At 38.2% G+C, this 12,947-nt stretch overlaps 1 protein-coding gene across 2 annotated transcripts in view; it reads right to left on the reverse strand.

Annotated features, from left to right (window-relative positions):
* The window catches only part of FAR2 (fatty acyl-CoA reductase 2), a 151,288-nt gene that overhangs the window by 60,842 nt on the left and 77,499 nt on the right, over positions 1-12,947 (reverse strand). The window lies entirely within an intron of this gene.

Here is a 12,947-nt window from a genome sequence, read left to right on the forward strand (position 1 = left end):
GTAATTTTGATTGAGAGACTTTGTACATTATTTACTGCCAGCATCTGAGTTCACAGGCGTTACCCATAATAATGCATGTATCGATAGAGGTGGAATGGGGACATGTCTTTTCTAATAAATAACTAAAGCTTTGAAAAGTTATTTTTTTCTTTGTTTTCCTGCTTCCCAAAACCAAAATTTGAAATGAATAGCTATTTAAAGGATTTTTAAAAATATAGTGCAAGTATATGAACAGATATTTGTATAGAATAGCATACCAATGATTAATAAATATGTTGCATAACCCCAGTGTTATATATACATCAATGTGCCCTAATTTCTTCTAATAAGATACAGTCTGCCACTCATATGGATTCAAAGACTTATTCAGACTCATTCAAGCAGACCTTAGAAATAAGGTTGGAGATTTCTATTTCTCATCCAAACAACCCTATCTCAACCTTTTATTCAACCAGGAAACTGCATGGAAACAAAATAGCTGGAATGTATAAAGTCTTTAAAAGCAAGGCCTGATTAAAAGGAGATCAATTCAACATCATTAATTCAGTCCACCAAAAAGACAATTGTTTCATAGATTAACACTGAGAAATTACTACAAAACCGTAGCACAAATTATTTTTTGTACCACAATATTACGATGGTGTATATGTAAAAATACACGTAGGATAGCAAGATTTGCTACTGTCAGTGATCAGACATAGTATTTGTTAACTGTATCCATCCAAAGAAAAGACTCAGAGTTAGTTAGTTACTTCATGTAGTGAGATTCCAGGAGCTTAGTCATTGCCATATACCAGCTAATTATTCTTGAACCACATGGGAAATTATATTTTTTAAAAAGGTTAATATGAAGGTTAATTATATACAAATCAATATGATGAATTGGAAATCCTTATTTTATAACAGACTTTACTGATCATGACCTATGCCAATAAATTGACAGTCTCTAGATAGACATAGATATAGATATAGATATAGATATAGATATAGATATAGATATAGATATAGATATAGACATAGACAGATATATTATTCAGAAATGGGCAGTTAGGCCTTTATGAAGGATTAACTCTGAATTAAGGCTGATGCTTTCCCTGTACAATTCTCTCCATCAGATCTTATTCTGTGTCAGAAGCACAGCAAACCACAAACAACATTCATTCTTTTTCTGATAATGTACAATGAATTCTATTAAAGAGCAACAAAGATTTCAGGCATTTATCTTTAAAATAATGGTACTTAGAGATCTAAAAAAATACTTCATGTCTATATTAAACTATGTGTTGTAGCTATATAATATCAGAAGAAACATAACAGGTTTTGTACAACAAAGTGCAAGCTATCAGAAAGACACAGTCCATCAAAGCTGCGTTTGGGACAAGTTCCTAGCCCTAATCATTTAATATCAATCACTATAACAGAGAAAAAGAGGCACTCTGTTCTCTCCTCCAGTTACTATGCTATTTAAACAAATACTAACTCCATTTTAAACTCTCTTTTACAATGTTAATTGATATGAACTATCCAGTCAAATCACCTATGTTTTACATGCTTTTCACAGTATTTACTGGAATGTTAAATCCACTCTCGGTTCATTTTACTGTGGCCAGGCATAGAATATATTTCAAATTATTAAGGCTCCTGTTACACTGTCTGACCTCTGCTGTCTAGTTCTAAATGTGAACCATTATTTCATAATTTAAAAGCCAACCCAATTTACTACTAACCTGCTTCATATCTAGGGCAAACACCTATGTCTATTTATCAATCAAAAATGAAGGTATAATAAAGATGTGGGGTAAGGAGAAGGAAGATAGGAGAATTCCCAAGTCTGGATTCTTGCCTGTCTTCTAAGGGCCTGCCTCCATTTACCATGTTCTATTTTGTATATTTGTGTACACGGGTTTTCTGCTGTACAAGAGTTGAAGTTCTTCAAGGGCAAAGACCTTAGCCATCCTTTTGTGCTTTATATATTCTAACCGAATGAATAAATTCTGTCAGATCCTATCTCTAGCTGCTGCATTTGTGTTCATCCGTGATCTCATGTCAGAGCCTTGAGCTCTTTGAGGGAGGGGAAGGTAGATTAACTTTTTATCCCTACTGCCTAATAAACTCTACATGGCCTATCAATGTTATTTAAGCGAATGAATCAATGAACAAATGAATGGATAAAACATGTGTGGTCCAGTGCACCCCAGTGGTGGCTGGATGCTAAGCCATGTCTCTTGTTTCTGAAATCCTTGTCTCCAGGGACTCTGCCACACAAAAGGCAAGAAGCTCAGCCTGTCACATTGACATGGATGGTCTCCAAAAGGCTGTGTGAACCAACTGGCTTGGAATATACATCTGTGAAATCACTTGAATAGCTGTAACATTTTTAAATGTTCAAACTTGGTACCACTTCACACGGATGTTAATAAGAAGCTACTTCGAGTCATGGTTCCTGTTCACTGAACACTGCTTTAAAATTCCACTTGATGTGTCCATTCGCACTTCCTTTCCAGAATTCAGGATTTGGGGGGTACAAGGAACCAAAATAGTCATGCTTGATTTTGGCTGTCATTGTATATTCTGTGACCAATCATTTGATTAATTTTGGCTCAATCAGATGTTAGGAGTTTTGGTGAAAAAAAAGAACACACAGGAATACCTAAATTACATAGCAGGCAAGGTGACACCTATTATTTTCATAATAGATACTTGATCTAAGTTGGGAAATTCATTCATTCACTCACTCACTCACTTATTCATTCATTCAGCTGCTGGCTAAGTATATACTATGTTTCAGGCATTGTGCTAGATCCTGGGGATACAATGAGGAACAGACACCTACCTGTTCAGGATAAGGTGCCTTGTCTCTCATCACATGAGAGTTCTGGTTATAGAATTTCTAACACCTGCAAGAGGCTTTATGCTCATTTGTATCCCCAGAATACATCCTAAACTCAGGATGCATTTAAAGACCTATTAAGACCCCAGAGTTACTTTTGGGCTTGGACAGTTACTAGAAGTGAAATGAATGGGATAGACAATTTCAGATTCTTCTCACGACTCCACCGGTGTTTTGCCTACAACTGATAAGCCATTCTGACTCTGACCTAATTCCACAGGGAAGTACCTAGTTATGGCAGCACAATCTGACTTCTCCCACATCCACTCAGTTCTGATCCAAACTCCAGCACTGATGTGAAGAAAAATCCTAGATGTGATGTGTATTTGTATTTATTGAGCATGTGCTACACGGTAACACCATGATGATACAATTGAGAGACTGGATAACTGGGCAATGGCTAGAGCATGTATAAAAACAGAACTTTGACCTACCCCCTGAAGCAGCCTGCCCGGGAACCCAAACCCTTATCTGCAATAAACCAACCAGAAAGCCAACCTGCTATAAATAAGATTTGCAGGAACTCAAGTTGGTATCTCTAGTAACAATCCAGGAAGCTGAACTATAATTTTTTTCTGTAACAGCTGGTCCAGAGTAACAACTGGCAGCTTCTCTAATTTCTGTCCCTGTTTCCAACTTAGAGGAAGCCAAGTATGTGCTGCTCACCAACCACACACGATACCCCACTTCTAATGAGCTCACCTACAACTTCTCCAAGCCAACAGCCCCCAGTCAGGACACACATAAAGCCTTCTTCCCCTTTTCCCCTCTAAGGCTTTCCAGCTCCTCTGCAAGTGACTGGGGCTGACTCCCTTGCTACAACAAGCTCTCAGAATAAATTGCCTTTGCTTATTCTCATTTGGTTAGTTTTCTTTTATTTCCACACGACCGTTATACTCATTTTATAGATAAGGGAATTTATAGAGATTAACTTTTTTTAAATGGAGCCATCCAAGAGGCAGAGCAGGGTTTTGAACCTGATCTCACTAATTCCAAATTGATTCTGTTAACCATTACCCAAACGTAGAAAAGATAAAAGTAGCTTTTTCTCCACTGTCCTCTGCTAAGCTTAATTTGAACTTTTGGAATACTTTTATCTTTTCTTAAAAGAAAGTGATCCGAGTATAATGATATCAGTCTACTGGCCTGGTGGTTAAACAGGAAAGTTCAATTCAGTGCACTATTAAGAGTTTAAGGAGATCTCTAGGGTTGTAATGGTGACTCTAATTCCATATTTCTTTACCATGATTTGAATATATGAACAGGACTAGAGCCCAGTAGGTGGAGAGACATGGGTAGCTCATGGGGAAATAGTTCTGTGTTGTCACTGACCCATGGGACCACAGAGATGTCCATTTCTGTTGCATCGACTAAATTAGGTCAATTATTGAATGTAAACTCCTATGGAACTTTAAAAGCATTTAAAAATAACATGCTAGCTCCAGAATGCATAATTTTAGCATGTGTAGAGTACCGGGTAAATTTATTAGCATAATGATGTTCAGAAGTCAAGAAGGACAGTTGATTAATGATAATACGATTTTAAGGAAAAGTTTTTATTTTAGTTAGTACATGTTACCTGTTATTTTAAGCTACCTAGTTCTAATGGCATAAAGGTGCCAGGGTAAGGCCTCAAACTTACACAGACTTTCCTCTCCAGTGCACAGAAATCCTGAAAATCTGTGTGAATCCTTTTGTGTAACATGAAAAGTTGTGCACTGAAAGGAAGGCACAAAGATATCCAGAGTCATGTCCATGCTGAACCGTCTGACTCAACACTCCAAGAACAGATGTTGCTCTCCACCCCCCCCCCACCTCCATTTGCCCTTTTTCTCTGGCACTGAGTGTATTGACTGAAGTGATTTCTCTGTAGACTCTGGGAAGGAAGAGGAGTTTCCACGCCACTCTGATGCACGCCCCAGGGGGTTCCGCTAACACCCAGCAGCCATTCTCTCAAGAACCAGCCACTCCCTGGGGCAGCTGAGGTACCTTCTCAGGAATGAAAAGCAGAAAGGACAGACCCCCCCCCCCCCCCCCAAGCTACACATGTCCCGCTGCTGGGACACACAACAAGAAAAAGGAGACTGTTTGTTTTTCACTTCAAATGCTGGCACAGGAAGGAAAGAAAGGATTTTACATTATATATATATATATATATATATATATATATATATATATATATATATATATTTTTTTTTTTTTTTTTTTTTTTTTTTTTTTTTATTTTTTTTTTTTTGAAAAGTAACTCAGAATATAAACATCAAAGGAAACGTTGGGAATATTATCAGGTTGCAGTGAAGTCTGCAAAAACACCTCAGTATGTGAGACTAAAAAAATAAAGGGATTCAGCTGGAGAGACAAGAGGAGGGAGGAGAGCAATCTTAGTTTCCCCCCGCCCCCCCCCCCCAAGAGAAGGACAGGAAATACAGTAGTGTATACACACAAACAAAAGCCACAAATCTGCAGATTATCTAGGTGAAATAAATCTACAATTTTAAGAATTTTCTCCTTCATGTTCTTGAGAAAGTATTTTTAGATTTCTGTCAAATATAAAGTAAAAAGTCACAGTAATATTAGAGGAAGAAAAAACAAGACGTGGAGAGATTTGGAGAGATGCATTTTAGCGTATGTTTACATACATACTTGAACGTCACCCATTATCTCTGTGCACACACATACACTTATAGATGTAATACATACATAAGTTGATCTTTCTTTAATACAAATTCAAAATGGCATTTGCAAAACTGGCCTGTAAATATTCAATGAAATTCGTAGCACTTTAGAGAAAGTACACCTTTTGTCTGTGAGTAATGACACAGTTCAGTTATCCTTTCCAACTATATAGGCTCTTCCTTCCTCTTCTCATCAAAAAAACAAAAACAAAAACAAAAACACCATACTGTACAAATACAGCCTCTGCAGATGTTTGAAACCACTGCTCTCTGGTGCATTTTTCTTCATGTCAGTGTTGGAATTGGTGTTGGCCTAGATGTTTTTAGAAGTATTTTTAACACGTATAAGCTCTTCTCAATAAAAGCTTACACAGAGAAAAAAAATAATGCTAATAAAATGTAAAGTGATAATATTGCACGTAGAGAATTGTAATTCAGAGGAAAAAGAATGGCAGGAACCTTCCCAAGGAGATCTTTTTTTTTTGTTTTGTCTTCAGGAAAGGGAAGTATGGGCATGTTTAATCATGAGAACCATCACCTCTCACCCACTCTACCAGAGAGAGAAAGAGAGAGATAGGTAAGAAAAAGAAAGAGGAGGAGGAGGAGGAAAGAAGGGAACTGGAGGAAGAGGAATTCCAGAGGGGAGAGAAAGGGCATGAATACATTGGTGGGAGAAGGAATGGGAACCAAAAAAATCTGTGCTGTGGATGATGAGGCAAGAACAGTTAAGTGAAATTAAAAACAAAAAACAAAAAACTTCCCATTTTGTGCTGTAATCTCTGTTTCCCTATAACTTTAGGAAGGGTCTGCTATATATTTATGTTAGTGGTACTCTTCGTAAAGGGAGCAGTGTCTGGGAAGTGTCTGGAAAGAGCAGCCAGCACAGGTGGTGAGGAATTAGCAGGCAGGTGAAGGATCCCATGGGAGCAGGAATTCAGAATGAGAAATAAGCAGGAGAATGGAAGCCTGCCAGGAATCCTTGGAAACTTGGGTGCAAATTCTGACTTCACAGAACCTGGAAAGGGGGGCTAACCTATGCTCTTTGCATGCTAAAGGAAAGGTTGACTCCAGCCAAACACTTGGGGGGCGGGGGGGATACTTGAAACTGTACTTTGTATAAGCAGTGGTGAAAGTCAATCTCGTGATTCCTTCTTAGAAGCTGGTCTCAGAAGAATATGAACATCTGTCTCCTTGATAATGGAAGAATGATTTTGGAAGCTCTTGGAATGATGGAAGAGTTAAGGCTAGAAAACCTGAGTGGGAGATACAATCTCAAATATAGGATAAAAGTAACATTGGAATTAAGACCAAGATGAACTAATATAGTGAACAAATAATCCCTAAAGTACCTTTCTGTTTAAAAACACAAATAGCTAACTGCCCCTCTTCCATATAAATAATAAATGAAATATTCAAAATACCACAGCAAAACTACTTTGTGTCGTCAAAAAGCATGTCAATGGAGATATATAATAATTACCTATTTGAAAGAATTTTCAAAACCTGAGCTCATAAGTATAAAAGGTTTTGCCACGTTTTACATTATAAATATATATTGTTGAAGGATAATATTTTTCTACCTTTGCTTTTTGAAAAGTTATGATATCTTTGGTTATGATGACTAGTAGATATTTGCATGTTGGCCTTCCAGCATCTCTTCTACTGATCAAAACCTCCTTTTGAGGTAGCATCTCTCCCCCCACTCTGCGTAGTCTCTATGAGGCTATCACTCAAGACATTCTGTCTCACTTAGCCAAGGGGTAGAACTTTAACTTTGCATGAAGGCACACATCATTAAAAAATACATGCATATTGATACATAAAAGTTGATATATAAATAGGTAAATATAAAATATACAACAACAAATATATATATATATATATATATATATATATATATATATATATGGAGTTGATTCATTTAGCGGTGGCATGTTGACTAGATAATCTAGTCAATTAATACCTGTCTTCTTGATACCAAAGTCTCTGATAGCTCTTAGGAAATGGAAAAAGGGCTTTTTGCCCTTTCTAAGGCTGTTTTTTTGTTTGTTTTTAGCCATTCCTTTGACTGTGTGGCTACTTCATTTCCTTCCAATAAATTTCTTGTTTGTTTCTATTGTTATGGTAGGCAGAATTCTAAGATGATACCCCGCCCCCCATGATACCCCCATGATATGCCACTGTATAACTCCCTCCTCTTGAGAATGGGCAGGACTTGTAATTTGCTTCTAACCAGTAGAATACAGCAGAGGTGATAGGTTTTCACTGTCATGATTATGTTACCTCAAAAGGTAGAGGTGAAGGCATTTTACAGATGTAATTAAAGTCCTTAGGGGTGCCTGGGTGGCTCAGTCGGTTAAGTGTCCGACTTCGGCTCAGGTCATGATCTCGCACTCCGTGAGTTGGAGCCCCGCTTCGGGCTCTGTGCTGACAGCTCAGAGCCTGGAGCCTGCTTCGGATTCTGTGTTTCCCTCTCTCTCTGGCCCTCCCCCCGTTCATGCTCTGTCTCTCTCTGTCTCAAAAATAAATAAACGTTAAAAAAAAATTAAAAAAAGAAAAGTCCCTAATCAACTGAACAGGGAGATTATCCTTGGTGGACCTGATCCCTTTACATGAATGACTATCTTCATAAGAAAGAGATCCTTCTCCTGGCTTAGAAGAAACAACCTTCCCTGAATTCTAAAACTGCATGGAAACTGTGAGATAATAATTACATGTTGCTTTAAGCGGGTAAATTGTGGGTAACTCATTACACAATGGATCCAGCTGCCCTTGCTGGTTTCTGTTGCTTTCAGCCAAAGAACTCTGACTGATAAAATGCTGGATCTCTTTGAAAATTCCTTGGCTGAAATCTGTAAAGCATATTTTAATCAATAAGTAACAAAACTGCTTATATTTCTTGGGATTAAAGGTCACGAAACATGTTGTCTTCTGTGTACCTGCAGTTCAGCATGAGGAAAATTGTCCCTCTCTCACTATGATCAGCTAACCTAGCTTTATCAAACTTTTTTGTCTCAGGATCTCTTTATACTCTTAAACATTACTGAGTACCCAAAGAGCTTGCATGTGGTTATATCCACCGATATTTAGTGTATTTGAAAATAAAACTGAGACATTTAAAAAATATATATTTACTTATCATTTAAAATGGTAAACCTATTAAATGTTAACAGAAATAACAGATTTTTTTTGAAAAGTGAATATATTTTCTATAATGAAAAAAATCTACATTGAGGGAATTGGCACTGTTTTACATTTTTGCAAACCCTCTTTAATATATGCCCTAGCAACGAGATTTTCATATCTGTTTCTGTATCCAATCTGTTGCATTGTTTTGGTTGAATATATGAAGAAAATCTGGCCTCACACGATATATAGTTGGAAGAGGGAGGAGAACTTTAAAATCCTTTCCAAATAATTGTGGATTTTTTTTATATCATACCCAAAACTTAGCACATTGTAGTTTCTCAAAGTTTAGTACAATGTGGAATCTACAACCATATAAAATTTTCATATTCTGTTACTTTAAGATCCATTGGTCTTTCTCACTATTTAGATGGATCTTTTAGTTATATGCATAATTTTATAACACCATGCATTGGTCATTTGGAAAAGAATGATTTACTGAGTTATGCAGATCTTCCAAATGTTGACAAATTTCATTATATAATATCGAAAAATCATAGTTGTTAATGTCACCAATCTCATCAGAAAAGTCTTCAACTATTGGGAAGCTGTCAAGCTCTTAGTCATTGGCACAAGTCTTCCAAGACTCTAATCTTTATTTGAAAGCTCAAAGTCTGTCATTGGCAAACATACTGCCAGTTGTTTACCTAAGTGACAGGTTCGCTTAGCTTATTTTGAGGAAATGTCTGCCAAATACCCAGATCTGAATAACCAGAGTTTGTCTAGAAGTCATTCTTGCAGATAAAATGGTATTTTGTGATGAAATCAACTAGTTCAGTTCACAACCCATCACACAGGCTCTTCTCTGAGATGCCCAGCCTTCTTTGGTATGCAGAAGTTCTTTAAATATACTTTTTATTTCATCATACAAAATATTAAAGACATGTAAGCAAGGGTTGAAATACAATTATTTTAAGTGTTTCTTCAAAGGTATTCTTAAATGAAACTGGTCGTTTTATTTAAGCTCTGAGGGCCTGATGACCAAGAACACAATGACTAGGAGGACAGGTTGGGGGCACTGCCTTGATTGTGCTGTTTTAACCCACATCACTTTTGCACCATTGGTGCAAATGTCAACATAGTAAAAAGGGCAGCTAACATCTTAATATTTTTATAAAACTAGCTTTGAAAGTGTGGATTCCTAAAAGTATCTTGGTGACCACAGGGATCCGCAGACCACACTTTGAGCACCAATTATCTATACTATTATTGAGGCCATATTCCAACCATTTTTGCACTTAGCTCAAGGTGGATTTAATAATACTTTTCAGTTTGACTTTAGAATTCTTTAGGTATTTTCAAGTGGAAAGGAAATGCTGGTGCTGTTCATGAGCACAGAAGTCCTTATCTTTAACTTATTACACAAATGTATTAAGACCAGGCAGGAAAGGGGCCCCTGGGTGGCTCAGTCAGTTAAGCGTCTGACTCTTGATTTCAGCTCAGGTCATGATCTTGTGGTTTGTGGCTTCCAGCATTGCGTTGGGCTCTGCACGGACAGTGAGAGGCCTGCTTGGGACTCATTCTCTCTCCCTCTCTCTCTGCCCCTCCTCTGCTCATGCTCTCTCTCCCTCTCAAAAATAAAAAAAAAAAAAAAAGCATTAAAAAAATTAAAACAAGGTAGGAAAAAGAGTTTCTTTATATTTTACATTGGGCTAGTAACTAGCAAGGGTTAGAAATACAGCTTTATCAGGACCAATCTAACTAGCTTTAACTTAGCTAAAGCTAAGCTCATTGAGGTCAAAGAATAGGTGTAGTGATGATAACACTAAAGGCTTTGGCTTTTCTTTTTTTTTTAACGTTTTATTTTTATTTTTGAGACAGAGAGAGACAGAGCATGAACGGGGGAGGGGCAGAGAGAGAGGGAGACACAGAATCGGAAGCAGGCTCCAGGCTCTGAGCCATCAGCCCAGAGCCCGACGCGGGGCTCGAACTCACGGACCGCGAGATCGTGACCTGAGCTGAAGTCAGACGCTTAACCAACTGAGCCACCCAGGCGCCCCTAGGCTTTGGCTTTTCAATGACAGGTTGTTTTCAGAGAGTGAGATGCTGGAATTCACGATTCTAGAACTGAAGCAGCTGTGAATGGCAGTGTCCATGATGTGGCCATGGGAATAGCTGTCAATGAGGAGTTAACCTAAAGAACACTGGAATTGAATAGGCCAAGGAACAATGGTGGGGATGGGCAGATTTGTTGGGTCATCTACACTGATGTAGCAGAATTTGGAGTGAAGATGTGAATGGTGACTCAGATGCCAAAGCTATGGAAGAGTATGGAGGAATAATCATGATGTGGATAGATGGCAGAGATCTTAGGTAGAACAATAATCAGATGCCATGGGCTACAGAAAAGATGTCTGAAGATATAATGCTTAGACCATAAGAGGATTCTGAACACTCTCAGGACCACAGGAAAGAGAATAAACTACTTGAGATCATTTCTAAAAGGATATTCAAATTTCCGTTAAAGCAAGGAGGTAAAAGATGTAGAGGGCTTCCACAAACATAATGGAGAATAGGTGTGAAGGATGCAGTAGGGAAGAAAAAGCCAGGAGAAGAGAAGAAAGCATGAAGGAGTGTGGATATGAGAATATGAGAGAGAACAGATGCCATGGGAAGTTTGCAATTTGGATATTAGCCAAGGGTGGAAAGGATGAGACCAGCTTGAAGCTAGCTCAGGGTCACTGTATATCTCTGGAGTGCTAGAAGATTGAACGTGCATAGGCTGAGGTCTTTGCTCTAGTTTTCAAGGAGAAAGTTAGTGAGAGAATGTATTTAAAGAAATCTTAGCCTAGAACTGCAAACAGTTAGATCAATCCTGGGGCTCTTGCCTTGTATTGGAAATAGCATTTGTCTCTTCCCAGCGATAAATCGCAAAATCTGATTTCTTGGATTCAGATTCCCAACTTCCTTGAAATGTTCTCTTTTTCAGCAACATAGGCCACAATATCATACCCATCTCTTCTCTGAACTTTTGGAAAGTGACATTCACAAAGTTTCAGGGTATTCCCATGGTTCTCATGAACGCTGTTCTGTTGCTACACTTGTACAATGTCTCCTATTGAACTGAGAGGTCCTTGATGGAGAGGGTTGTTTCTTTTAAATCTCTGTATCCCCAGCAGTTTGATCTGTGCCTGGCAGATAACAGGCACACAGTGTGTGTTTGTTGAACGAATGAAACCATACAAATAAATCTACTTAAATCTGCACCCATCCTTTCCAATAAGGAAAAAAGCTGCCTCTTTTCGTATCCAGGGCTCATTCCTCTACTTGGGTTTGGATTCTGTTTTCTTCTATATTCTTTGAGAGGTATATGATTAATGATCCCTTTCCTCTCCTGCATATCAATCAGCCTCATTCAAAACTCTCCTTCCTTTTAAGCTTTGGAATCATGTTTCTTTAAAAAAAATTCTTTTTTATTTTACATTTATTTATTTTTAAGAGACAGAGAGAGACAGAGCACAAGAGGGGGAGGGCCAGAGAGAAAATGAGACACAGAATCCGAAGCAGGCTCCAGGCTCTGAGCTGTCAGCACAATGCGGGGCCCGAACCCATGAACCATGAGACCATGATCTGAGCTGAAGTTGGACACTTAACAGATTGAGTCACCAAGGCACCCCTGGAATCATCTCTCTTAAATTTACTCTCTTGTGCCTAGACCTTGCCCCTGAACTTCAGACTATGGCGCATGCTTACTTGACATGTCCACTTGTATATTATAGACACCTTAATCTTAAGATCTTTTCCCCAAAGAATAGTTCTCATTCCAGTTTTCCCCATATTCTTGAATGAAATCACTGTCCATTCTATTGTTCAAGTCTGAAAGCCAAGAGTCACCTTTGGCACTTCCTTCTCTGTCACCTCTATATCTACCCACCACTTCCTAACAGTCACCTCCTGAATTCATCTAATTGCCTGCCTTTCCACACCTACCATTACCACATGACTTAAGCTACCACATCTTGTCTGGACTGTTGTGTTTATAATAAGTTTTCTGCATCCATTCTCATCCGCATCAATACCCAACTCCAATCTCTTTGCCACACTGCAGCCAGTTCCCATTTGGCAATGACAATCTGATAGCCTGAAATATCCCTTAAAACCTCATGTCTTCCCATTGTTTTGAGGATAATGGCTGAAATCTCCAAGGTCTGATGCGGTTTGGCACCAGCCTACTCTCTCTAGCATATTAGACAACA

Source organism: Panthera pardus, unplaced genomic scaffold (assembly GCF_024362965.1).
Source record: "Panthera pardus isolate Hobbes unplaced genomic scaffold, ASM2436296v1 HiC_scaffold_6, whole genome shotgun sequence".
NCBI lineage: Eukaryota > Metazoa > Chordata > Mammalia > Carnivora > Felidae > Panthera > Panthera pardus.